Raw genomic sequence first — 25,156 nt, 5'->3', positions numbered from 1 at the left:
ATATGTTGACAACAATATTGGCCTGTGTGTTTACATAGCATTGCCTGCTGTTTATTTCACACACATATAAAATCACATTTACTACAATGAAACAGTCATGATTTATTTTAAATCACAAACTTCTGCAGGAAACAAAAAGAAACCACAGTCTTAAATTTGAATAACAAAGTGGGATGTGGGTTTGTTTCCATATCTTGCATTTCCTAATTATTCGGCTTTATAATTTCATAAAAACAATGATTACTTGGACTACTCAGAAAAGTCAAAGTTATAATACTAATTACATTTGTGTTAATTCAATTGTGAATGAATTAAAGGAGGGGCATATTATAGCCTAATGCTCTCCAAGACCTGTAATAATTCTGGGCCTTCTTGGTGATGTTAAGAGCAGCTTAGTTGCCGTCTTCTGTTTAAAAAGACACGAATGTTTTGACTGTGAACTTAGTTTAAATCACTATATGCATGAGCTTCTAGTTATTTGAATTATTAAATAACAAAAAAATATATATATTGAGTAAAGTTAGAATCAGATCTTATTTGTATGAAATAATTTGGCTTTTTCATCTAAACCCAAATTAAATTTATAAGATGTTTTAATGGTCATTTGATAAGAACTTTTTTACTGCTTCTGATTTCATTATGAACTAAATATGCAGCACTTTAAGTGGCTTTCTGGAATATTACTCTTGAAATATAAATTTCTTATTCACAAGGCTCGTTCAAGATATCATTCTCAAGACTGTTTCTGCTTTTTCAGTTCAACAACTGCCTAACTCTAATCCAGAGTATTTTAATAAAGTGTGACACCTTTTGGCAACTCGTATATCAAAATATGACTTCTGCATTACTTAAACCTTGGTATCACCTCTGGGTCTGGCTCTGGCTCTCGATGAGACCTCAATCAAGGTCGAAACCGGTCTGGGTAGTGATCCTTCCCATAATACATGTCCACAAGGAGATATGATTTGCATTATGGGATATTAAGGCAAGTGATGTGAAGTCATACCACCCTTACCATGAGTTGCCCCAGTTCTGAAAATACTTCAGTTGCAAACTTTGTTTGCTTACACTTGGATAATTTCTTGGTATCTTTAATTTATGTATAAATACAGTGTTGCTGTATGACTAAGAGCTGTTTCTCAGCATCATTATCTTTTGAAATGTTTTACAGATTCAGCAATTTAGATTATTCCCTTTTTAAGAAAAAAAAATTCAAATTAATGTTTTTAACTCTAATATGCATTGTTATTATGTGGTATTTCCATGGAGTCTTTTCATGTCAACTGGCTGACTTGCCTGTTTTGTTGTAGGAAAAGACCTCTACCTCCATATGAAATCAACAAACACATTTTCAATTAAAAAGCCATATACTTATGACATGACTGCTTTAGATCTTGGCAGTTATTCGGTTTTTATCAACCATCACAAAAACAGTAAGATTGTTATTAAAGAAAAATTTACAATTAGATGGAAATGCAGTGGATTTTCTCTCGTCTTCCCTCCTTTAGTTAATATGTATATAGAGCATTTAAAGAACAAAGTATTTATCACAGCTATTCTCTAACCTTTAGTTTGGCTGCAATTGCATTTTTACAAACAATTAACTCATCTAAGCGGTCAGCTTCTTAAAACACACTTCAGATTAGAAAAAGAAATCAAATAACTGTATGCCCTTTCTTGAACTCACTGTCTTTATCTCTCTCTTTCTCTAATGACACTGCTCATGTCATACAACTACCTGTATCCACATAATTTTAGTTAATGGGTGCAACCTTATAAAACAGATAATGTACTACAAACCTCTCTTCCCCCCCCCCCCCCTCCCCGGCCCTCTCCAAACGCACAAGGCCAAAGCATCTATTTCTCTCTCTCATACATCTGAGAAGATAACTAAAATAGTAATTAAAAATCTGTTCACCAAAAGACATTCCAATGTTTTTGAAGAACACAATAGTATATTCACTACCATTTATTATGGTGAGTTAAGACTGACACATTATACTTTAGAACTGCTTTATATAGGATTAAATGGTCTGGTTGGCCGAATGGTTAGTGTATCTGCTTTCCATCCAAAAGGCTGTGGGTTCAAATCCCGCCTACATGGTTGTGCTTAGTATTGTGTCATTTGTGTACATGTTACATTAGATTTTTTGTAATTCCTGAAGATGTCTCAGTGACTGATACGAAATATAGTAAGTATTAAATTCTATTTTAATCCTTTCTGAGTGCTTTATACAATCCATTAAGTCTCCAACATGATGTCCTCACAGCACTTAAGCCTCTACACATGGATAATAATAAAATGGAAGAAAATTAATGTGCTTGTATGTACTGATTTGGTTGTACTTCGATTCAACCAAAGTTCTGATATTTTCAGCAACTTTATTAATAATTAACCGATGCTCATTATTAACTCTACTACTAACATGTCATAATATTAAAGTGTACTGTGGTCATAATTCTACCTCGATTTTTTATTGAATGTGGAGAGGAAAACATCATGGTAAATCTTGTGCTTAATAACAAATTTTGGCAGCCCCTCTAGCCATATATATATGTGCACCTGGTTTCTGAGAAAATGGGAAATTTTCATGTGACTCCCACTTGAAAGGTTCTACACCTGTAGTATATTACGTTAGTACTCTGAGTGACTGAGGAGTTTTTCTATTTTTTGTTTTTTTATTATTGTCATTGTTGTTATTATTTTTACATGGTCTGAAAACCCTACTCTAGACACCAAACATAGAACTCTTTCAAGCCACCTCAGGCCTTCAATAAGCAGGGTAGTGGTCACATACTGGGCAATGAAATTCATGCGCTACCTGAAGACAGTTGCAAATATCCTTCCCCATGGTAGGGATTCAAAACTACAGCCTTTTGGTTGCAGAGTGGATTTGCTAACCACTCAACCAACCAGGTTGGCCAAGAAATAACAGGCCTGGGAATTACAAATATGAGAAGGCTGAGAGAATGGTGGGCTCAGAAAATTGAGTATTATTTATTTATTAAGTTTGAGTATTAGATTGAGGAGAGGGACAATGTGATAGAAACATACAGGGAATTTGAAGCGTAATAGAAGTGGGATCTTGCAGCTTGAGGCAGGTGGCTGAACTCGAATCATTTCTGGGAGCTAAGGATATAATTTGGAGGCATGTGAGGTTTAGGTTCATATGCCATGTGTCAAGGGTGTGGAATGGGCTACCATTTAGATGTTAAGTTCATCTTTGGTGATTGTATTCAAGGAGAGAGAGATATGATAGGTATTTAGGTATGAGTGACAAAAAAAAGCCTTTCCTTAGTGGGCCTTGGAAATGTTGGAGGAGTCTGAATATTATTAACATACTAATATGTACCTTTTGAGGGGTTTAGAGATATGACCATAATATATGATTGTTTGCATTATTACTCACTTCCTGTCATTTGTCTTCTAGAGTTATCTGTTATTTATCAGATATCCAGTTTTGTCAGATGTAATGTTTGTCTTCTAAGGTGCTACAGAGTGCATCAGTACACCTAGATCTGGGTTGTCCTCAATCTTTTCCTGTGACCTGCTGGTTTGGGATCATGCCATCTTAGATTAACATGCTTATACATTCTTGAATGCTAGTCTTCATACACTGAATTCATACATTCACATGAATGTATTTATATCTTTTTTGGAACATGGTTCATGTTTAGTGTTGAATACTAAAGCGATTTAATTTTTTCCATATTCTGAACTGAAATCCAGCACTAGTACTTGCTGTTATTATTATTTAGCTTTGTCATTTTCTGAAAAATTTTCCCAAACACTTCTGTATGTCTGTCATTCATTTTCTACTCTACCTTTTTTTAAATGTCCAACAATAACAATCTTTTCCTTTTTCTTCATGTCAGCTACAGTTTCTAATTACAAACTCTCTGCTCCTTTAGTAGAGCCTCCAGTGGGACTAGACACATGTAAGTCTCATTGTCTGATTTCCTATAACATTTACTTAAAATTTTTTTTCCATTCAAGAAGTTTATATTCCTGTTTAGCATTAAATACTAAAATTATTTCTTCCTTTCCTTGATCACTGTTGTGCAAATATAACATCTTAGTTATTATTTCACAGTATCTCATCAGTTACATGTACATAAGTACTTTGCTAATTCTTTAAGTTCCACTTTTTACATTGATATTTTCTGTATTGATGTCATTCTTAAATTCTCTTGATGAGAATTTTTTCAGTGGCTGACTGCAATTCTTAGTGTAACTTCCTTTGTTTCTTATTGAAGGGAAGTGGAAATGAGGGAGTCAGCCTTTCTGAATTGCCAGTTTATATCACTCCTAATATCAGTTCCCACCTGCTAATTTGCAAACCTGGAAAGAGTCAGTTTTATTTGATTCACCTTTCACAATTTTGATTATTCTGTGCATTTTGGGAAGGGCTTGCTTTGGACATGGCATGATGAGGGAATTTTACTAAGACATCAAAATGATTCAATATTGGATGGGTGCCATTACCAAGATCTGCATTGTCATATGCAGTACTTTCATTCATATGCTCTGATTACATTTACGTACTCTTTCTAGGCTACTACTCTGAGTACTATACTACATTTCGTTTTTTCTGATGCAATTATACATTTTGATTTCTCTTAACCAGTGTCCTGAACTTTTGTCATACTTGCTTTTTATTGTTTAATCAAATTGCAGTCAGTTAAATCAGTAGTGCTTCTGGCTATAGAAATTCTGCAGATTAATTTTGTTAAGGTATTATTTCTGGGAAGATTTTCATGTTACTCCTCTAAGCAAATATTTATTTTTATGATTATTTAGCCTATTTTTGTTTAGGAGTGCCCTTTTTATAATGTCATTGGCTTTTTATTCAAATTTTAGGGCATTACCGATGTTTTATATAGACAGATATATGAAGAATACATAGGAGGATTAATTCAGACATACCTTTGTAGCATGTTGCTGGCTGTCTTCTTATTCAGCAGCATCCTGGCGTATGACGGTATACATTCATCTGCTGCGAAAGGGAGGAAGTATGATTGAAAGGAAGGGGGTTGGAAATGTAGGGGTAGAGAGAGAGAGATTGGGAGAATTATTGGTGAGGCAAGAGGTATGTGAACTTTTTGAAAAACCTGGGTTTTTTTATTATTAAAAGAGTGGGCAGAGCATACTTTGGGAGGGAGGAGGAAAAATAGAAATTTTTGGAGAAGGATATGGTGGGGTGGGAGTAACGGGTTGCGAGCCATTTTGACAGTGCATTGGCTTTGGAGCTCGTGGGGGAAGTGGAGGCTATGTTATGGTGGCTTGGTGGTTCTGTGTAGTTTCCTATTGGTCAGAGTCGTGACCTAATTTTTATGTTATGGAGTTCCAACTCTTGGAGATTGTGTAGCTGATGGACGTTTATTGAGTTTTTGTCACATTTTTTTTTATGGCTATCATTTCCGATATTCTAAGCATTGTTTCGTTTTCTTGTATATCTATTATTATGGCCTCTTCGATTTGTGGGGTATGTTTCTGTTCAAGGGCGTGGACTGATATTTCTGTTTTTCTTTTGGTTGTTGCATTTTTTATTGTTTAAATGAATTGGGATGTTGCAGTCACGGAAGTGTTCTTGTAGTCTTGCCCAAATGTAGGTGACATCACAATCTTGTTGGCAAGGAAATTTGTAAACCACATTGTGGTGTTCTAGTATTTCTTTGTGTGTGTGAGATTTAGTAAGTTTTAGAAGTGTTGCCAATTTTTAGTTCGTGGTGAACAGCTTATACTCGGTGTGTTTTGAAAATGCATTTTTAAGCTTTGTATGTGTTCTGGATGTATGGCAGTTCAATGATTTTTTTTCTGTTGGGAAGTTTGTTTTTGTTGTTGGATTGTTTCGACGGGTTTTTGCTGTTTTGTTGGTGTAATTTATTAGCTGTGTTGGGTAATTTTGATTTTTAAAATTCTGTGTTGAGATAATTATGTGTAGTCGAAAACTTTGGGTATCAGTAATGCCCTAAAATTTGAGTAAAAAGCCAATGACATTATAAAAGGGTACTCCTAAACAAAAATAGGCTAAATAGCCATAAAAATTATAATTTTGTTAAGTTTGTTTTGTAGTAGTGTGACCTTAAAATCTACAAAACAAGAATTTCATTACCTTGATCAAAAAAAAAAAAAAAAAGCACATCGATTTTACTTTGGATGTAAGTGGGGGATCTAGATCAGTGTTTTGGGCTCTACAAATGTTGCAGCAGTGTGCACACAACTTGGATGGTTAAAGGGCAGTAGTGCACTCAGGATTTAATCTTGGGGGAGCCCCAAGTTGAGTAGACGATTTGAGAATACGCACTATGCATTGCATATGATCTATGACTGAGCATCTGCAATGATCGCTAATTCTTAAGTAGTATAGAAATAGAAGACACGACACAACATAAATAAAAAAAAATGAATTTTATTAATTAGGAAACGATTTTTAGAAAATTTTCTGTTTTTTTCTTGGGGGGGGGGGTGCCCTTCCCCCTCCTCCTCTGGGTGTGCCACTGTAAAAGGGTGTGCATTAATCAATACCATTTGTTATCCCAGTGGTATGGAAGACACAGTTACTACTTCTGTTTAACAAACATATTCAACTTTACTGCAAAGATGAAATGTAATAAAATACTTAAATTTAATATCAGACCAGTACCCCATAATAGCCAGTTCCGGAACTACTTGACATGAACTTTGAATTAAGATTAGTGGGACTGATAGATGGATCTTCAAATGCAGCATCATGTTTTCATGAACTGCATCCAGAATTTCAGCCTGCCAGTTATGTAAATACCTGATATGGTAATCCAAGAATTTCATGATCTTGGGAAGATCCAGTTCTTACTGTAAAGCAGGAAGTCCATTAACTCATTGTGGCAGTCTTGCGATCATTATTAATACAACAAATATAATATCTCTCCTTGGTCATTCATTATTCTCCAAGAAAAAAAGAAAAGCTAATCCTTAATCACACTCCTACATAACTTCCAGGAAATCCCTTGTTCGTGTTTTGGAAAATTTCTTTACTATTTACTTTGTAAAACTTGTTAAGTAAGTTATCTTTTCTACCTATTAGTTGAGTGAATCTGAAATCAGGATTCATTCTGTGCTTACATTATCATGAGCCTTATCCATTCCATGTGAAATTTTATTCGAGGCTCTTCAACTGAAAGTAAACTTGCTGCTTTCATGTTACACTTCTTTCCCAAATTCTGCTGGGAACACCCGAGTCTGCAAATGTTTTCCATTGGTTCCTTTTCTTTACATCATCAGAACAATCAAAGATTCACAAGTCCACGTAAATAAGTTAAATAGCAGAATCTCCAGAATATTACCCTGAAGCTCGCTTTTCCAAGTTCTAAGCATGTCACTCTACACGACTCTTCCTTACTCAATACATTTGTCACCTTATAAAGTGCAAGCAGATTGCTAAAAGAAACCTTATCCATGACAAACCCATGCCGACCATCATAGAGTATCCTGTATCTATAGAATTCTCAACTCCATCCTGTATTCTATTCCTAACTAATTTTTCCAATACCTTCACCACAACTTCAGATATATGGATTGGTCTATAATTGGAAGTTTCCAGTTATAGGAAATTACAATTAGAGAAAGGTGACAAGCATGATTGAGAAAGAAAAATTGTAATATATGATGATTTGCCATCTATTTCTGCATCCTTATTAACATCTAGCCCGGTCAACACATTATGCACTTGATTCTTTCAATATATATATATAAAAGCACACACATACATGAAAAGCTGCAAGGCCTATAGCAAATAAATACCATGTTTGGGGTGGGATCAAGAGCAAAGCTTGCCACACAGGAAGAACTGCTTTGAAAAAAGCGCCTCCGTAGCTCAATTGGAAGAACGACGGTACATTGCATCTTTCGATTGGAATAGGCCTAAGTTCGATTCTCGTCGATGGGAGGAATCTTTATCTGGACGATTTTCAATCGAAGGTGAGTTAGCCGATCTCATACGGAGGTAGCAGGGTTTTTCCCTACCGGAAACTCGGGTTTTTCATCCCACATACAGACAAATCGACCTTTCAGAACACACGCAATTTACAGACATAGAATACCAGTTGTGGAGGTTGGCAGTAGATGGCGTTGATGGAGATGATTCGTAGTAGAGGTTCGGTGTAGTGGTTGAGAGTTGTAGGTGTCCTCTCGTGATGAGTCTTCGGACTCCTTTGAGGTGTCAGGAATAATAATAATAATAATTACCTTTAGCCTGACTGGCAAAAAATCTTGCATATTGCACTTTTCCTTTCTTTATCATGCTTGTCACTTTTCTGTCCTGCATTTTATTTTCCTTATTTTTATTTTTATTATTGAATCACTACCAACTGTTGTATATAGTATTTTTTCCTGTGCTTGCCAGATTTTGTTGTTCACATGTCACTCCTGTACTTAATTGCATAACTCTTAGTATACATTGGATGCTTCCTAATCAATTCCCATATTCTTGTTACCTTCTTTTTTGCACAGCTTATCATCCAGTGTTATTGATGTTAATTTACTTTGGAGTGCTTCATAATCCATCTACCTTTTATAATTCCACATATGATCCATTTTTGACAGCTTCCTTTTCCTATTTGACCACTCTCAAACCAGCAATTCATGATTACTGTCAACTAGTGACTGTTATAAATTAAACGTTCCAAGAAATTGTATACTTGGTTTAATCCTTTATCCAAGTGTAAACAAATTTGCACCTGAACTGTTTTCAGGACTGGGGCAACTCGTATAAAGAAGCTGAGACTTCACATCACTTGCCTTAGTATCCCATAATGCAAAGCACATCTCCTTGCAGACATGTATAATGCTATACATTATTGGAAGGGTCACTGCCTGTCACTATAGTGACAAGTAGTGTTACAACACTGTCACTATAGTGACAGTGTTGATATGCCATTCACAACCACATCTTGTGAGAATATCACCAAATCTGATAACCTAAAACTTCATATTGCTTTTGTCGCATACTACTAAAGATAGTTTATCCCTTAGAAATGCACTAATCATGTAGCCATACACTATCTTTTTCTTCCAATCCACATTCCTGTAATTAAAATTTCCCATTAGAATCACCTTCCTTTTACATGCCTAACTAATTTGTGCAGACATTTCACAATCAGTGTTCTCTCTGATGCTATCATATAATACCGAAATTGTTTTTAATTACCCTTTACTAAAAAGATAAAACTTGTGAATAATGTATAGTTAAATTATAAGTTAAAACAATAGAAATTACAATGAAATTAACCTTCATGCTTGTTAGTGCAGTGGGTGTGGTACTTTCCAGAAGCTCATCTTGCAGTAGCAAGGCTCAAGCATTGAAATTGCTTTCCCAAGATTGTTTTTGTCATTTTAATAGTATTGAATAAATAATATCCAGTTTTTGTTGCTGCCACTGTTGAAAACAGTTTCAAACATTATGTATCCAACTTTTTGCAACGTTTTGACATTTTTGCCCCTTGATATCAGGAGGGAATATTAATTGAAAGTATGTAACTTAAGTTCTTATATAATTATACATTGTACACTATAATATTTATTTATACACATTAACTTATGTGTATACAATGATAATAATATATACAAAACTGTATAAATGTTGAAAGTTTTTACCTTGGTTCTATTATATATTAAAGATGCCAATAAATTATATACTTGGTTTTAATCCTTTACCCAGACGTAAATATATTTCACATGCAAAACATTGTTTTGCTTCCTTGAGTAAAGGATTAAAACCAAGTACACTATATAATTTCTTGACATCTTTAATGTATAGTACAATCAAGGTAAAAAAAAATTCAACATCTTTCTCTCATCCAGAGATTTTTATTAATAAGGTCTAGCAGTTCAAGTTTAAAGACTGTACAACACAAGGCCAACTCATTGTAAAGGTGGGTAAAGCTCTGATCACTATTCTTAGTATTTTCCCATAATGTAAAGCACATCTCACTAGAAGATGTATTCTGCAATACATTATGGATGGGGTCACTACTCAGACTGGTTTCAACCTTTTTTTGAGGTCTCCTCAGTGAGTAGCTAGACCCTAAATACCAAGCTTTTAGTAATACAGAGCCTTATCAACTTTACCTATAGAAGTTGGATCAAAGAAGTAGTGTTTGGAGGGAGAAACATGACCTTGAACTTGGTAAAGATCACCGCTATAAAATGGATGACCTGGAGCATTATCTAGAATAAATAAAATTTTAAATTCTACATTTTCTTTCACACAATAGCTTTTTATTTCACTCGCATAACAGATTAAGACATCCTCCAACAATTTTTGAGTCATCCATGACTTCTTATTGCTCCGATAATGAACTGGGAGAATGCTTCCTAATGTTTTTGAAGATTCATGGATTATCATTGTGCCATATCACAAATGGTTGCAATTTATATCCAGCAACATTAACTTTAACAGAATTGTAATACGGGCATTAAGAGCTGTAAAACTAGGTATAGATTTTATCTTTTTGTGGATGAATGTCCACTCGGACATTTTTGTCCAAAACAAGGATGTCTCATCCATATTAAATATTTGCTGGGGCAAATAATTTTCCTCCGTAATAATTTTATCCAATTTTTTCCACAAGCTCCTTGGCAGCCTTCTAAGCACTTGCAGATTCTAATATATTTTAACATTATGCATTGCAAAATGCTGCTTGAATCTCATGACCCAACCGGAAGAAGAGTTGAATTCGTAGTCATAATCGGATTCTGCTTTCTCCTTCAACATGTTGAAGAGACTTAGTGCCTTCGCGGTTATGGTCACAGTGCTAAGGGGTATGAGCTTTTGGTTCAGGTCCTCTATCCATGATGCAAGTAACTTTTCCATATCACCAATAGGACCTTGTCAGTGCTTCGTCACTATCGTTGATTTAATGGAAGCAGATCCTTTCACAGCCTCTGTGAAAGGATCTGCTGGAATGAGACCATCCGAAGTTATGTGCTTTATATGTATTTATGTGCTTACCAGCTTCATGTTGCTTTATAACTTGCAACTTTGCTTCAAGATCAATTGCTCGTCTCTTTTTCTGTGATTCTTCACTAGTTTTTTTTTTTTATTATTGTCGTGTAGGGCCATGTTGCACAAAACATTGGGTAATATTTAATGATAAATACACAAATAACCCATTTCTCAAACACAATATCAACAGAGGAACTGTTGACGGCGTGTGCCAACTGCCGAGGGAGGTTGCCGCTGAAAGCACCGTCGCTACTGTGCAAGCTTTACATTACGCTCGCTTGTGTCTTGTTCGAAAGTATAGCTGAAAATATTATTTATTCCCTTATGGGATCATGGACATAAGTCGATGGATGACTTTATATAATTTCTTGGTATCTTTAATGAAAGTGTATGAATGTTGCTATGTAAATTTTACTGATTCAAAAAAATTTTAAGTTTCAAGCATGGCTCTCCTTTTTTATATATATCATTCTAGCTAATAAGTTGACCTTTTCTGCCTTTATTTTGTCAATATCTTTCTTTACTTCAATATGTTTTTTTCTATTGAGTTTTCTTCCTTTTCTTAATATTCTCATAATTTCGAGTCTGATCTATTAATCGTTCGCATTCTTTGGTTGTCCAGCACCCTACATTTTTCTACATGTTTTTTTATTCACTTTTTTGCTTTGCTGTCTCTCAAATTCCTGTTTTCGTGATTACTGGAATTTAACTTTTCAGATATCTTTTTTCTTCTTCTTTTTTTTTTTTTACTATGTTTTTAAGTTTCACTTTTGGTTTACTGAAATATCATCATTAATTAAGCTTGTAAATATGTATAAATAATTCTTTTTGGATTTTAACATTTTGGAATCAGTTTTTCCACTTTATTTTGCTGTAATATAAATTTTACACTTCTTTATTTTCAATTAGGATAATTCATGTAACCAGGCTTCAATGTCTAAAATACTAGTGCAATTTTCATTTAGCTTTTGGCATTTTCCAGGAGTTAATTTTACATCAATTAGGGGTTTCCAATATTTCATACACCTTTGTACATGTATATACTTGTACAAAATCCTGCACATGTATTAATATACAGACTAAAATATGGACTAAAAACGTATATGAACAATATTGTTTGCAGTGAGATTTCTATTTGGTTAGAAAATAATGCACATTTGTGAGTGCAGTTCTTCAAGAGGATATTTGGATTGGCTGCAGTTAATAAATAAACTATCTAATTCATTAATTAAAAGTTGAAATTTGGTTTCTGAATTTCCAATGAAGCTGTTGTGGGAAATTCAGAAAACATAGAATCGTTTGATTATGTAATGGAAATATTTTGAAGAAAATTTGTAAAAAATGTAAATTTGAGACTAAAAGATTTCTGCAGTAGCAAGGACTTTGACACTGAGGTAAGGTGGCATTAGGTTCCAGTTGGGGCTACATGCAGAAGCATACAGTCTGATGTTCCCTGGATGTAGGATAGTGCAATTTTCTAGAGCTCTGGAAAAGTTGATGTGAGAGGTAAAGAAACTAATATCAGGGTTATAAATGTTATTTGTAAAAACAAATTGAATTGCCATCTGCAGAGAGTGGGAAATGGGAATACAGAAGGGTGACAGATGTGTAAGTTAAGAGGAGCATATTATTGGGAATTTTTCACAGAAGCAGAATGGAAGAACTGTAGGTCATTCTTGAGCAGTGTGCTGAGTGTAGTGCATTGGGTTGGTTGTGGTTGGATAGATGATCATGACAGTTAGTTGGCCCTTCCGCTATGTGGATTTTTACTTTGAGCCTGGCATAATAATGTTTCTTCATTCGTATTATTTGCATAACTTTCAGAATGGTATTCATGCAGTTTTCTTAGAAGTGAAATATCTGAACTTGACTCAATCAGTTGATGTAAAACCTGTGTGTGTGTGGCAGTAGCTTTGGAAGCTGATATTTTGCCATAGGTGCATAGAGGATCTTGAAAGCTATAGTGAAAACATGAGGTGATCATGTCTTCACTAATTTTTAAGTGAAACTTGATTGTATATGTCTTATGAAACCTTGAAAAAATGTTAGCTGGATTACTATTAGATTATAATTAATTTAATGTGTAGTTCTTATATTACTAATCATTCGTATATCACAGTATTATTATTACTCCAAGAACTCATGGAGTCAAAGACTCATCTGGGAGGTCCTTTTATCTCACACACACACACACAGCTCATCATACTGTGCGTTGAACACATTCAAACTCCTTGCAGACACCACATTCTCAGGCAAGGCATTCCAATCATTTACAACTCTGCATGAAAAAAACCTGCCCCTCACTCCCCTACTCACACCCTCTTTATACAGTTTCCAGGGATGACCTCTGGTTCTCTCCCGATTTTCTGTAGAACTTCTCCTGATTCTATAACAACCCCCTTACTAACTTGTAGGTCTCTATCATACCCTCCCCCTTCCTCCTGTCCACCAGACTGCAAATTACATCTTCTCAATCTTTCCTCATACTCCACATTCCAGAGGTCAGAAACTACCTTAGTCAATCGCCTTTTGGGCCCTTTCCAACATCTCTTCATCCTTCTAAAAACCAGGTGACCAAATCTGGGCACAATAGTCCATGTGTGGCCTAATCAAAACCTTATACAACGAACAAGAATCTCCCTACTCCTACATGTCAGTGTCCTCTGCATCATTCCAGAAGCGTTTGTTTTGTCTTCACAATTTTGGCTATGTGTCCCCTAAATTTCAGATCCTTATCCACTATCACCCCCAGATCTCTTATTTCTTCCACCTCCAAAAATATATCCTCACCAAGCATAAATTCTGCATCTCATCTTTGTTTTCCAAATTTCAAAACCTTAAATTTTGCAACATTGAACTCGCATCTCTATTTCCTTGCCCAATCACTCAATTTATTCAAGTCTTCTTGTAAGGCCACAACATCTTCACTACTCTTCATGGTTCGTCTCAACTTTGCATCATCTGCAAACAACTGAATATCTCCATCCAAATCTTCACCTATATCGTTAATATACAAGTTAATCAGTAATGGCCCCAAAACAGACCCCTGAGGCACTCCACTAGTGACTTTCCTTTTCCTGGATATCACTCCCCCATACACGACTTGTTGATACCTATCAGATAGTCAGGCTCCAATCCAATGCACTAATCTAATATCCAACCCCATCTGCTCTAGTTTGACTATCAATTTATCATGAGGTACTCTATCAAAAGCCTTTGCAAATCTAAGTATATTACTGTGTATCCTTCCCCTCTGTCCAAGGAAGCAATCACTTTATCGTAATAAGTAAGTAGATTACTAAAATATGACCTCCCTTTAGCAAATTCATGCTGTCCATCAAAGATAATACCATTGTTGTCAACCCAATTCTGGATCCTAGTTCTCACAAGCTTCTTCAACAACTTAACCACAACACCTGATACACACAGACAGGCCTATAATTTGATGCTCGAGTTCGATCACCTCCTTTATGAAGTGGCACACTCTTGCCCTCCTTCCACTCCTTAGGGACTTGACCGAGTGCAAGACTCGTATTAAAAAAATATGTCAAGACAGGTGTCAACTCCCTGGCACATTCTTTCAGCATATGTTGTGATATATTATCAAGTTCCACAGCCTTATTAACATCTAGTTTACTCAACTCCCCATACGCCTCTTGCTCATCTACAGTCAGTCTCTCCTCCCCATTATCTACTGCTCTCAATCTCTCCATGAAGTCACATTCACAAGGTTGAAAGAACTTTATGAATTACTCATTAAGTATCTCCACCACACATTCTGCCACAGCATTATACCATTTTCTCCTATCAATGTCATCCTTCCATAATCATTATTTCTTTAGCTGGCTGCATATCAAAAGAACTCCTTAGGATTCTTTTTGACTTCATTAGCTAACTGCTGTTCATACCTCTCTTTATGTTGTAGGTCTCTATCCTCACCAACCAAGTCACCTTCCTTGCCTGTTCTTTGTAGACCTCATGGAATTGGTTATTTCCACTTCTCTTATGCTGCTTCCACAATGCTCTCTTTGTCTGTATCACATGCTTAAACTCTTTATTCATCCATCTCACACCTACCTTATTTAACCTTCTCACCCTTGGAATACATTTAGACATTGCATCTACTAGATAATTTTTGAAATTCCCCAAGCTGCGTTGATCTCTTTTCCAGTTAACTCCTCATTCTATGCTACACCTGCAAGCTGTCTCCCGTGCTCTTCGTAATCATCCCCCCCCCCTTGTAGTTCCACATATACCCTTTTCTCACAGAGGTCCTCAGACTGCTGGCAACCACCCAGGTGATCACCTCATGGTCACTCTCACCAATTGGTGGATGATTTGACACCTCATTTATAATTACATCCTCTGATGAGATGACCAAATCCAAGACCCTCAATCCTTGCATGCCCTCTGATACTGTCTGAGGTAGTTATCTCTCAAAAACTCAAGAAACTCATTTTCTTTACTTCCAGTTGCTATCTCATCATTCCAGTCTATATTGTCATAATTAAAATCGCCTATAATGATCACCCTTTTCTTATTTGCTTGACTAATTTGATAATACATTTCATTATCATCACCATTCACATTAACTGGTCTATAACAACATCCAACGAAGTATTTGATTCCGTTCACCTCTATCTCACACCATACTGCCTCAAAACCACTGGCACTATTCCCCTCTTGTATCTCTAATTTGTATGGACACAACTCTTTCTCTATCATCAAGCATGTGTTTGGTTTTTCAAATATGTGTGTCATTGCCATCAAATGTATCCTCAAAGGGTGTATACTATGACAATGCTACCTAGTTAAGTTTACATTATTACTATTATTTGTCATTTTCTCTGTCCCTTTTTCTGGCATCAATCAGCTTTTATTAATCTTTCATTATTTTTTTCTGTTTAAAACAGTGACCAATACTCATTTAAGTTAGTTCTGCTCACATAATATTGAATGTTAACAATGTCATGTTCCAACTAAGAAGAGAAGCCAAACGGCTATTTTTTCTGGCGAGGTTGATAAGTAAAAGGGATAAAAATCCCTTATTGTTTCTCAGCCAGTATGCGAAACTAAGATCGAACACTACGATATAAACGTCTCATGCCGACGAACTGTCGGCGGATCCAAGCGTAAGTGACCACTTGGTAGTGCCACACCATCTTAGTTATAATATGTTATAATATAATATAGTGGCACACCTTTCTGGCATTCATATAGCGAAGGTATGTAAGTTCTTTTCACTTAAACTTTGATATTATCTAGGTCTAGCTACTCGCTGATGAGACCTCAAAAAAGGTTGAAACAGGTCTGGGTAGTGACCTCTCCTCATAATGTAAAGCAGTTCTACAACTCCTAGGAGCTGTGTGTTTTTACATTATGAGAAAATATCAAGGATAGTGAGGGAGCTTGCTCCACCTTTGCATCGAGTTGCCTTGGTGTTGCACTACCAAGTGGTCATTTACGCTTGGATCCACCGACAGTTTGTCGGCATGAAACGTTTAGATCGTAGTGTTCGATCTTAGTTTCGCATACTTCTGAAAAACAATAATGGATTTTTATCCCCTTTTATCAAAATATTATGAAGGAACATGATATTTTGATATTTCATATTCTGCCATTGATGCCACCTATCTTCTCCTAATTTTTCTCATTGGAACGTTTTATTTCTAATTCAAATCTCAGATCTGTAAGGAGAATGTCCAGGAAGGCTAATTTTCCATCCTTTTCTGTTTTCCCTAGTGCAGTTGATGCATGGGTATAATCTGATTTTGATTAAAACAATAACCAAAATATTTTCACCCACACATCAACTTCATTATGGAAAATTGGCCTTCCTGGACATCTTTCTTTCTCCTACCCCTTCTGAAATATTTGCTATGTCTATTCACTGTAAACCTAACTTCACAGGCTGCTACATACAGCACGATTCAGCACATCATCCATCTCAAAAAATAGGCATTTTCAATCTTTGTTCAACAGAGCACCGTCCAATGCATCTTGGACTCTTACAAGCCCATTGGCAAAAACACTGAACCTGTACGATGAGTCCCTATCCCATATATTGCAGGCATCTCTGAGATGATTGCTAAGATCTCAAAGATACAATTTAGTTGCTACATTTTTTCCATATCAGCAAAATCTTTTCTTAGTTACCATTCATGAAAGATAAACAGTTCTCTTTTCCCCACTGGTGTTTACCACATTCTCTGTGAGTGCTTCTGCTCATACTTTGGACAAACAGGACATTCTGTTTTAAAATGACTACAAGAACACCAATCTTATATTAACAAGAATAAACTTGAAAAATCTGGTCTTGCTCATCATGGAGCGGACACTGATCACAACATCCTATGGTCCATTTGCCTTTTACATTGGTTTAGGTTTCAGCAGTTGTTGAGAGTGCTGAGGCACTTTTACACTGTCCAGATTTAAATTGGAAGGCGGACTGTCTATTGCTAAGATTTAGGAGAGTCTTATTCTCATAAATGACAAGCAATAGTGCATTTCTCCCCCCCCCCCCCCATCTAATTAAAAAAATTTATTTAATGGTGTGTCATTTCATTATCTAATTTAATTTTATTTAAAATTACTTACTTGTAAATTTGAGCTTTAATTTTTCTTATATTGTTTTATTGTGACCACTCACTAAGTGGCTCAGCTCTGTAAAAAGGTTAACATTCTTTGTTTTAGCTTCACTTCAAAGTTATGCTGATGCACTGATCAGCAGTTAGTTTCTGACTGTTAAATATTTGCAGTAATAAAATTATTATATTCTTGTGTGTCAAATAAACATTATTATGCCACAAATGCTATTAAAAATTAATCTAATATAGTCTGACTTCCCACTGTATCAGCTTATTCTGCTGTTTCCAGATTAATTTTTCATCACTAAAAATGTGCCTAAATAAATGAAATGTTTAGTTCTGTAGAAACCCCTATTTGGTCTAACAGTTGATTTTCAAGTTCTTGCTTTTTTTTTGCTGATTTTATTATTATTACGTGACACCTCCAAGGAATTCAGGGACTCATCGAGGGAAGGCTCTCCTCTGCAATTCTATGTCTCCACCAACTACAATGGAGATGATTGCTAAGATCTCAAAGATACAGTTTAGTTGCTACATTTTTTCCCTATCAACAAAATATTTTCTTATTTACCATTCATGAAAGATAAACAGTTCTCTATTCCTCTCTTTTCCCCTTTTACATTGGTTTTAGTAGATTTTTAGTAGAAAATACATTGGGCAGTAGATTGCATTGGTCTACGCCAATGCAATCTACTGCCCACCACTACCACTAGTATTTTCACAGACAATCACAAATATCCGTGCCCATGGTGGGATTCGAACCCACAGCTTTTTGTCGGGAGAGTGGATATGCTAACCACTCAGCCAACCAGGCTGGCATTTCTATGCTGAACTTGTTAAAGAAGTTGTTTAGTTTAGTTATTTCTAAGGATTTCTGCCATATTCATGTAGAAGTATAACATCATTTGCATAAAGTGAGTGCATTTAATATTTCTAATCTTTATCATATTTTATGCCACTTTTTTTCATAATGGGATTCATCTAAGCTATGAATGAGCAGAGATACTATGCACTCCTGTCCTAGACCCTTGATTTTACCTCAAATATGTTCCTCTACCGTTTTTTTTTTCAATATACATGCTATATTGCAATGCATAAATGCAGTTTTAAGAAACTGTCCTTGTATGCTTTTCCAGATCACAGATAATCATGTTTTCTCAAATACTTGTCTTAAAATAAAAATCTGATCCTCACAACCTCTGTTTGGTTTGAATGCAGCTTGTTCTTCCACAGTTTTTCTCATAATCTTTTTAAGAAGTGTGCTTGCATAAATCTCTCTCTCACACACATAATCTTCCCTTACCATATATGTTATTACATCGTGTGCGCGCACACACATGCATAATCTTTTAGTGCCTGTTTTCAGTTTTGCACTAAATTAAGCCTTCATATTAATAGTTTTTATTTGAATTACTTTGCTGTTTCCCAGTATAGTGGCAGTTGTCACTTGTAAGGAATGAGCAAAAGCAGTTTTTGTTTGAATTACTTTGCTGTTTCCCAGTATAGTGGCAGTTGTCACTTGTAAGGAATGAGCAAAAACAGTTTTGCAAAGATCTAGCTGGCAACAAACAGTCTTGTGGAATTCTTCCTTTGGTATGTCATTTGTGTTAATCAAGATACCAGCTGTTTTTCATCTATGGAAACTGAGAAAAGCTTTATACTAGTAACATAAAATGATCCCAATTATATGTATCTTATGGCCATACTTTGAGAAACTGCATTTGAAAGCAGAAACAGCCATTTCACTAAATATTTTGATATATTTTAATTTTGCACAATCATTTAAGAGTATAATAAGAATCTGTATACATTATGATAGAAATACTTTTATGCTCAAGTAACTAATGTTCATTTTTCGTTTCTGCTTATTGTTATAAACACGTCAGATAAGGGATTCCTTATGAAAAGGATAGGCTTGGATAATGAAAAGCTTAAGTTTACCTTTTTAACTGTTTCTATATCAGTCAACAGCCCTAAATACTAATAGTATTCATTGATTGATGATCTTAATGTATAAGGTTATTGACTCTAGCTGATGACATGATGCCATATCAACCATGAGTAGCATACAAAAAAAAAGGAATAGTGCAATCTTAATTGCAGTTAACTTATTGAATGTGTTTTGAATTTGAATAGTTGAAATGTTTTTGTTTATCAGTTGTTTGTGTTCTCTGGCTGTTTTGCATGTTTGCACTGTAAAAAATTCCAAGAATCTAGGAGGAAAACAGTCACCTACATATATGAGGCCTTTTTAATTAATAGTACTTATAAAGGTTCTTCTCATTGTGACAGGAATTACACACTTTTCTAGCTGTTGTTCTCTTGTTCCTCTATAGCGCAATCATGAAGACTTTAAGTTTGTTTTTCTGTTCAGTAACAGTGAGCAACTCACCTCAGTCTTGGTGGAGGGGGGTAGGAAATTATCCAAGATAATAAAATATCTATTTCTAATAGTATTTCTGTATAATGTCATTATTTTATTATATTTTATTTAATTTGTAGCATTTTGCATTGCTTAGTCCAGCTAAAATCAAAATTAAAACATTTTGATGAATTTTAATAGAAATTGCAGGTATCAAATTTCTTTGTTTTCCCTCCAGACAAAATAGAATTACTGTTATAATTGCAAACTTTGGTACTAAAACAAAGGTCAAGTTTAAACCAAAATTGAGATAGTTGCACATATCATGATCCAAATACAAAATCATACTGAACTCATTTCAGCCAGATTATTTAAAAGTCTTAAATTACAATAGACTCAATTATCTGATGTAAACAGGTCAGATAAATGAAAACGGTGGATAATATGGAAATGAACAGATATGCGATGAAAGAAACACAATCTGAACAGAAGCTCAGTATAAGTTTGAGATCTTTTTTATTAATGCAGTAACTATTATATCATCATCATCATCATCATCATAATTTATTCAAGCATCGATAGAGAATATGTACAGAAATATGCATACAACAGCTCATGAGTATTAAATGAAGGTGAACCAAGTTGCTTGGTTATGTGCCAACTGGTAAATGTTAGTTAGTTCATGAGGCTTATCTTCAGAAAGAATTTTATTTATGTATTGCCAAAGCTATTTTCTTGGCATCCCTCCATATACATTAGTTGGTCTGTTGAGAGCACACAATGTAGATGAGGATGGATGTTGAAGTTAGTATTCCAACTACTTCAGCTGACTTTTCTGAATTGTTTCTCTTAGAGGTCTTTACTGGTTTTCTAAAAAGAATGGCAGTATTAGGAACGTGATCTTGTTATGTATATCTGAGTGTTGATTGAAGGTATGTTCTCTTAGTTGAGTAGTGATGTTTATCTGGGATCCATGTATAAATATGGCTTGACTGGTGGTTTCATATAGACAAATTTTGCTATTTGTGGTGAGAAAATTTGATTTTTACATTAGTTAGGCTTAAATTTATGGTTGAAGTTGAAGAGTTTTTTTTGAGTTTTGAGTTGAAGAGTTTTGCTTTTTCTTGTCACTGTGCCATTTATGGTATTGATGTAAAAATTAGTGAAAATCTTTCGCTTCGAGAGTGTGGGCTCATTTAATTTTATTTCCTTCCATTTTGTGTTTTAGGACTTCAGTTTTACTGCTGTTGACTGCCAACCAATCTATGCTGCATTTTTACCTAAATTATGTAGGTGGTTTGGAGCAGTCTGAACATTAATCAATTAGCACATCATCTAAAAAGCAGAAACACTTATATGGGTTTGGCCTGTCAAATCTTGTATTTATTCTGTATCCATTTCAAGGGTATCATTTCCTCATGAAATGATAAAAAGATATGTTGTGCCAAATAGTCTCCCTGAAGAACTCCAGTGGAAACAGGAAAGCTCATGGGCATCTCTCCATGGCAATTCTGTATGATTCCATTGCTTTATGGTATTTCAAGGACATGCCATAATAACTAAAATTTAGAGCATCCAATGTCTTATTAATCGAATTGAAGACTTTTGGGAAATCAGCAAAATTTAAGATTAAAGTAAAGGAAGGTTTTTATCTCTTGCTCTTTCTAGCTGTCTTCGGAAGCAGTGGATATGTTAGACATGGTTTCTGTCTTTCAAGAAACCTGCTTGATTTTTGAGCAGAAGAGGTGTTTACATATGGTTTGCTTTCATTTCCTCTGTAATTGTAATTTTCTGTGTTGTTTAAAATGCTGATTTGGGATATTAGTATTATTAGGCCTTCTCTCCATAGTAATGAAATGCTGGATGTAGCTAGACTGGAAATGCAGATAATTAGTTGTGTTGTTTCCAAATCTATCCTCCATGTTTAACAGCCTTTACCATTATACCATCCAATTCAGGTGCTTTCTTATTTTTTTAGGGTGGTTTTTAGTGCAGTTTCTAATTTCTTTATAATTAACATATTTGAGGTTCACTTTCTTAGCACATCTAGCATACCATTTTCATCATCCATTTCATTAGTAAGCATAATTAAAAGCTTACAGCTATATCTTTTTTCTCTAATGCTTCAAACACCCTAGTTTATTTTCTGACATGAGGTGACATTAGAACAAAGAAAAATTGCAATGATATCACAATTTTTCAGTTCATATATGGACAAGAAGGCACATAAGAAACGGGAAGGACAGCAGAAGCTAGATTTTTAAAAGATCTTTGGTTTTTTCAACATTTTCAATAACAATTACTATTACTACAAGCAAGATAGTCACTCTTTGTTTATTTTGTTTATACCTGGGAACTGAAGCCTTACCAATTTTTTTTCCTCTATTCACTTGCCATGTTTTTTAACGTACACACAAAAAAAGATCAAAGTTTTTGATTTATTAGTGCAGGTGAACAAACATGTTATGCCTGTCAAGAAATACTGAGGACTGAGATTGACAAAAATAGTGGCAAGGGCATAGATACATGCATACTTATAAATTTAAAACTAGAATTATAAAATTCTTTTAAATTTCCTGAGCGATGGGGGAGGGGAAAAACAAGGGTTAGCTTTTTTTTTTTTTTTTTTTTTTTTTTTTTTTTTTTTTTTTTTCCAGGCTCTAGTAGTTTGTGCCATTTTGCAAACCTGGTGTTTATGTGGTTTTTGAACCCCATTGTGGTATCAAAACATAATTGTTTGTAAATGTCATTGGGTAGTAGTTGATTTTATTAATTGTTTCAAGACTATACCACCTTGCTTACTGGAGGTGGTTCTTAAGCAGGATTTCAGGATTATCTAACTTACTTATCCTTATTAAGTAAGTTAGATTGCACCCATGTAAGTTTCAACCTTACATGGGTGCAATTCCCATAAAATTGATATAAGCCACATATGGAAATATCAGAAATAATGATTGATATTCTCATTTCTCCATAAAGAACTCATCAAACACAGTGTTCAAATTTTATATATATATATATATATATATTTTTTTTTTTTTTTTTTTTAATAAGAGTCTAATGAAGGCTTGTCTCATAATATGATTTAAATAGATGGGTCTTTATAAGGTTTACCTATTTAAAAAAATCTTATAAACTCAAGGAGCTATGCAAGCTCATCCAGAGCAGGCATTTTACAAATGCACATGGTGGGACCTGAACCCATAACCTGTTGGTTGGAGAGTAAGTATGCTATTCACTCAGCCAACCAGGCCAACACTTGGTTGTTTTTAAATTTGTTAATAATATTGGCTGCGATTTGTTGTGCTACATGACTATCATCAGAGCACAAATTAATCATAAGGCAAAGCTGAAAATGTGGCCATTAGAGGGGAGCCAGTCTATATAATATGTGGTCATTTCATGTTGTAGTGACCCTGGCTAGAACTAATAAATCTGTATGCACTAACAAAAAAATTAAATGGTTTCTCAGAACTTAAATATGGTCATGCAGTCATTTTTGTTCATATTAGAATATTTGGAGAAGTCGTCCCAAGAATCTATGAAGAGTTTTGTCAAAATGGAACATTTTAATTGTTATGCAATTTCAATACAACTGCTTTTATTCTAATTAATAATAATCTGAGGAAGGTGAATTTAATCTATTCTGGCATATGCAGTGTCTGTATTTTTTTTAACTGACATGAGCTGGGAAATTTTCTGCACAATTTTTGTCAAATTATGTTATCTGACAACAAAAGCTGTGCCAGAAATAATTGTGTATGCAAATTTCAGATATTTAGCCATATGTTTTGAAGTACCTTTTGATAGTGAATGGGTACTTATCTTGAATTGGTACTTTGTGGCATGAAGAAAAATTTCTTATTCTTTTTATTTGTGGTAGGTAATATTATTTGAGGATGGTACAGAAAGGTGTAATATAACAGCTGAAGTTAGGACTGTGGTGGGTTACTTTTATATATAAATGTAGGGAGTATCCGAAATGAGGAAGCTGAGTTGCTGCCTGGATTGAGTCCATGTGCTCAGAGATAATTGCTATAAGTGAAACTTTAATGAGTGAGGTTGATATACTGGCAGAAATAGTGAGGTATGGAATCTTCTGTAAGGATAGGAAGGAGAAAATGATAAAGTATTGTTAACTATAGCATGAACTGTGTTCACTAATAGGGAGTTGGAATATGTAGTATATGTGGGTTTTCATCTTTTTTGGTGCAAGGATGAAATTAGAATAGCACATGCCATGCGATATCTGATAGAATATTGTTATAGTCCTCAGAGTATACAGAGAACTGATAGTGATATATTTAGACTTAATTGGTTTAGCATGTAAAAGAAAGGTGATGCTACTGAGACAGATTTAATTATACAAGTTATTCAGAATGGAGCAGATTATACTTGTGTATGAATTCCTTATTTCCAGCAATGTAAACATGAGTTATACATCACCTGACAGGAAAAACTATCAGAAATTCAGGCACTAGGTATGCACTTCCTGTAATACAACACACATCAAAACAATAGTCCATTTTTTGCTAGACTCTTTAACTTGTTGACAGTTATTAAATTTGCTGCTGCCACAATTCGATGTGGTGGGTAGGGGTGGCACCTAAATGGTATTTTTAACGAATCCCCAAATATAAAAATTGTAAGAGGTCAGTCTGGAGACCTGAGTGGCAACTTGCACAATGCTGCAAGATCTGTCCCGCTTTGATCCATTCAGTGGTTAGGAAAAGTTACGTTGGGATAATTATGGTGAAAGTGAGGCAGTGCTCATCTTGCATGAAAATGAAGTCTACATTCTTCAATTTGAGGGAACAACAGGATTTTAACATAACAAGACATGACATCCCAGTTACTGTTGCCTTGCCAAGGCAAAGAAAAAAGCTCCATAACTTTTGCTGCGAGAAATGGCACAAAACATGTTCACTTTTGGTGAGTTTCTTTCATGTTCTGTTCCCCATATTCTCATGTTATGATTTCACTTCACCACTTAAATGAAAAGTTGATTCATTAGAAGAAATGAGTTGTGCTGCAAAGGCATTGTCCTCCATGTCATCCAACATTTTTATGCAAAAGTTTAACCTTTTTCCCTGGGGTGTAGTGCCCTTCATATGCAATCATTTCCTAAGAACATTCCATACTTTTGTTTGAGTAATTTCTAATTCTTGCCTGTGGATTTTCTTGGGCTACATACAGATGTTTGTCGAATTCTTTCAACATTA

At 34.9% G+C, this 25,156-nt stretch overlaps 1 protein-coding gene across 1 annotated transcript in view; it reads left to right on the top strand.

Moving 5' to 3' along the window:
• nsl1 (non-specific lethal 1) overlaps positions 1-25,156 on the top strand; it is a 187,728-nt gene that overhangs the window by 2,527 nt on the left and 160,045 nt on the right. The gene's annotated exons all lie outside the window — the stretch shown is intronic.

Source organism: Typopeltis vanoorti, chromosome 15 (genome assembly GCF_054136105.1).
Source record: "Typopeltis vanoorti isolate ZY-2024b chromosome 15, IOZ_Tvanoo_1.0, whole genome shotgun sequence".
NCBI classification, from domain to species: domain Eukaryota; kingdom Metazoa; phylum Arthropoda; class Arachnida; order Uropygi; family Thelyphonidae; genus Typopeltis; species Typopeltis vanoorti.
Note: the sequence above shows the minus strand (reverse complement) of the source record. Positions and strands in the feature narration are given on the sequence as shown.